Genomic DNA, 4,743 nt, shown 5'->3' on the forward strand with positions numbered 1-4,743 from the left:
GTCTTGGACTGCAGGTAAGATACCCCTGTCCCCTAAGCAACCTATCTGGAAATGAATATGGTACCACCACCAGTTCTCTGCGGAGGTACCCAGGTTTTCTGCAGATGAAAATCCAGGCACACAGAAGAACACACCACCACTTGCTTGGCTCCCATCACAAAGTTGAGACATAGCTGACATATCCTCACTGACAGGATTATGTTCAAGCACTGAAACACCTTTTTCCCTTTCTATAGACTCTGTACCCGTTCATAGAAATGCTATATTCCCGTCTACATCATACAGGCAAATACAGTACCATTCTTAAACACAGACTGAAAAATTCACTGTCATATCCAGGTCCTCAAGATACCGTAAACAAGTGCTTATGGACTGTAAGACTGAAGGTTCTTCAAATTCAACATCCTATCTCCAACATCTGCCAACCATAGTTGTTCAAAGTCCTTCAAAAAGAGTGTAAGAAGCAGGGCAATTGAAGCATAATCCTCCCCTTTCTAGGGAGGTTTTGCCATCCATTGGAAAAGTTTCTGCACTGCACCATGGTGACTGAAGGCTACCAATTGCTAAGTTTAGGGTTTTTTTTAACTCATTATATCTTGTCTACAAATGTCAACAAGCTCCAAGATTTAATTACCTGGTGTGCATAAGAAGTACTTTCTTTTACTAGTTAAATCTGATAGCTGATCATATCATTGTTCATTACTTTATGCTCAATATGGTGAGAAATAGTAAATAATCACCTTCTCCTATTCACCTCTTATTCTCCTATTCACTTTCTCTGAATGCAATACCAGATCATTCACTCAGATATCCATTACTTTAAAGTTAAACTGTCATTATTGCTCAGGGTGAAAGCATATTATTTTTTGTAAGTTTTCTCATGCCAGAAACATTCACAAGGATTTTTAATATCCTTTGCGAGATTGTCTCTGCATATATTTGTAATTCACACGTTTTGACTTTTAATAAAAATGGCTTAACCATCCCATCTGCATAACACAGATACAGCCTGGTTTCAGCTCTCATTCATTATTAACAGATAAAACTCAGTTATTTATGAGAAGTTTCTTATTCACTTCTGCACATGCTTCTTCAGCTTTAAAAAAAATCCAAACCACAAAACCCCCAAACTAAACCCTAAATATTTGTAAAACAATTTCAAGAACAATACTTTTATATTTGTGTTCAAGAACTTTAAATACTCTTTGAAAATGTTAGTTTTGATAACAGCAAATATATAAAGATGTTTGTGGTCTCATCTACTTTTTCTCATGTTGTTTCTTCCGCTTTAGATCTTCATCTATACTCCAAGATTAGGAAGAGATTAGATATGATTCCTTTCAATCATTCTGAGAGTCAGCAGACTTTCTGAGCTCAGGCATAGCCTTCAGCTTTTTGGTCAGTGCAGCTACTCAGTCTGCACAATTTATACCAGCATAATGAAGGGGTTTTTTTACCGATACAGATAGGAGAAGGGAATGGGATTCACACTCCATTGTGAATGTCACTAACTGGTCGCACAATAGAACCTATAAAAAAGACCTAAGTCTTTATTTGGGTAAGGGGAAAGGAAGCATAAGTTGCTCCGAATGAAAAAAAAAATACACAACAAACCAAAAAGCACTGATTTATAACAAGGATGGTTTCAGCATCAGAGCTATCAGTATGAGAAAAAGCTGGCCTTATAAAAACCTAAGCAATCTAGCTATCACCTTCATCAAGCTCCAAACCCTGAACAAGGTTTACAAATTCACCTTGATGAGAAGGACTAACAGTGAATATTCTGACAAGGTATGTTTTCCCATGAGGAAAAGCTGATGAGTTGAAATGAAAACATTTCATGGGAGTATTGATTTAATCAAATTTTTAGGGGAAATAGGTTCTTATCCCTGATGGGTTATTAAGTCCAGGACCACAAATACCTCTGACCACTAGAGCTTTGTCTAGTTTCTAATTAACCCAGATTGCTCTGGCTGAGTCTGAATGGGAATCTAGACCTGTTTTGCATATCCCAGTAATTATCCACTTACCTTGTTAACTACTCTTGCATGTTTTTCTCTCTTCTGTCAGAACTCTACTACTTCATACAAATAAATATTAACCCAGAGAAAGAGAAGGAACAGCTCCAGATGCAGTTGAAGATGGGACACTGATGTTCAGCTCTGTACTAAATGTCATTAATGTTCATTTGCATCCACTAGGAAACTGAAGAAGACATCCACAGGACAACTGAAACAGCCTCAAGAATCCATCCCTTCCCTTGGATTCTGGCTCCCCAGGGTCAAATGATCAGTGTGAACCAGGCAGAACAGGATTTTGAAGTGCAGTCTGTGATCCCAGGGGGTTGACCTGTCCCTCAGGGCTCTCTCCCTAGAAACTGAGACAGGATAAGGGTAAAAAAGGAACTGAAATCAGGAAATACTCAGTGAGAGAGGAAATTTGTGTAGGGGGGTGGGGTGGCGGGTGGGGGGAGTGGCGGGGCGGGGAAGTCTTCCCCTAGGGGAAATGCTTCATTCCTTGGGGGCACTGGGATTTCAAATCAAATATTCACATATTTATTTGATTTCAACTTTCTGTCCACTGAACCAGGCACTTAATTTAATAGAATCTGTAATGAACTGACCCCTGCAAGGCTCACACAGGTCATGTCCTAAGACTGCTTTCTTCTGTAGCTTGTTCTGAACGTTTTTAGGTCCTGATCCAGTGAGATTCAGAGGGAGTCCCTTGAGAAGCTCTAAGCTCTTTGAACACACTCTGCAGTCAACAAAAGCAAAGGCACTCGGTATCTTTCAGGAACAGGCTCTTATACATTAAGGGCTGCAATCATTTCAAAGCATGAGGGAGTTATGTACTTAGTTCACCTGCATATTGATGCAGAACATAGACATTAAGTACAAGGCAGCTAAAGGCAATTATTCTGATCATTAAAAATTCTAATCAGAATAACTTTGAATTTTGTATTATGCTACAGATATGAGACACACAATCACAGAACTAGTCACCTTCCCTTTTTCAAGGAGACATGTTTATTCTGATGCACTAAATATTAACCTTCAGCTACTTTGTGCAATGCTTAAAGCATATAGGTTTTGTTTAGAAAAAATAGTTTGATTACACATACAAACAGGAAATCTTGCAAAATGTTAAAGCAGTATTGCAATGACATTTCCATCTCTATAAACCTAGGGAAGCAATTTCTCATAAAAACAGCCATCCGTTTTCAGCATAAACAGTATTAATTAGAGAGGAAGGCAAATTAGAATCTTGGCTTTAAACATACCCCTTTTCAGGAAACCTTTTACAAATATTTTTGATTATGAAACTGATATACCCAACTACATCCTTCCTTTAGTACTGCGATCCACCTTTGGGTTGCTTTAGACCAAGTACCTGCAGTTGTCGCACACTGAAGAACATAGCTACAGGGCAGAAAGTAATCTCAGAAACTACCTATCTACTGAATGACAAAGCAGAGGTTAAAAATCTCTTCTACCTGTTGGGGACATAACACAGGACAAAGCTACCCACTCCTGTCAATGTCCTGCTACCATGACCTCCATGAGGCTCAGCAATCTGTACCAGACCAGGATCTGGCTAGTTATTAACTTAAGACGGGCAATTTGTATCAGTTTACTGTGGCAGGCTTGAGTGAGAGTGACATGCCCCGAACCTTATTTTCCCCTCTTTCATTTATTAGATTGGAGGGCGGGAGAAGGAAAGGTGGGGCGGGGGGAGGGGAAGCAGTGCTCTTGCCCACTGAAACTCAGCTGAAGGGCTATCTCATGTGATGGTTATCTAATTGATTCACGTCACCTTCCTATACAGTCTTGTAGCTTCCCAGACACAGTGTTACAGTCTCCTCCTCATTTATATTTTTCAGAGGCTTTTCTTTTAGTGTATGAAAGGAATAAAATATCATACAAATTATCTCACTAAATCATTCTCTTTAAATGTCTGTCTTCCTTTTCATGTTTGTCTACTGTCGATCACATTTACATGAAAAAATTACTGGAGCTCTTCTGTATCAGCATTCATTAGCAGCTCCAAGTGCCTGGCACACAACAGGGGTTTTGCCTACTATGCAGTTTGGGGATGTTCTAGTCAGAAATAGAGGCAGATAATGAGGAAAGAACACAAATCTATACAGTTTCTGTCACCAGAGTGCTCTCGTTTACTTCAGCAAGCAGTAATGGGAAAATATTTTCACATGCCAGCCTTTATCCTGCAGTTTCTGTAGTCAAAGGCACTTTTAGCTCTGTTTTCTCCATTGTCTGCTGTTTATTGCCCTTCCCCCGTCCTGTACCACACAAAGCAAGGTGCTCTGAGCTGCAAAGTTTAAACACTCATGACTGTACAGGAAAGCCAACTGTGTGTGTAAAGTTTGGCAGGACTCAGCCTGAAATAACTACTCCAAGAACCAGAGTGAAAGAGTTATCCACTGAAAATGAAAGGTTATTGCACTCAGGATTCCTGGAAGTCTCTATAGAAGTCAATTTGTCTGACTGGCAGAATTATTAAATAGATTTATCTATAGATAATATGTATCTTTTTAGCCACTGGCCTGTGGCTCTGTTGCAGGAACTTACACAGACAGCATCCTTCTCTATTTGAAACATTTGAAAACTGTAATTTTTGAAATATCCGGTTTTCTTACTGCAGTTCCTGTGCTTGCCTCCCTCTTACATCAGCTTTCACTTGAAGGCTCACCTACTATGATTTTATCCTAGCTGTGGCTCAGTACCT

This window comes from Falco rusticolus, chromosome 13 (genome assembly GCF_015220075.1).
Source record: "Falco rusticolus isolate bFalRus1 chromosome 13, bFalRus1.pri, whole genome shotgun sequence".
Lineage (NCBI taxonomy): Eukaryota > Metazoa > Chordata > Aves > Falconiformes > Falconidae > Falco > Falco rusticolus.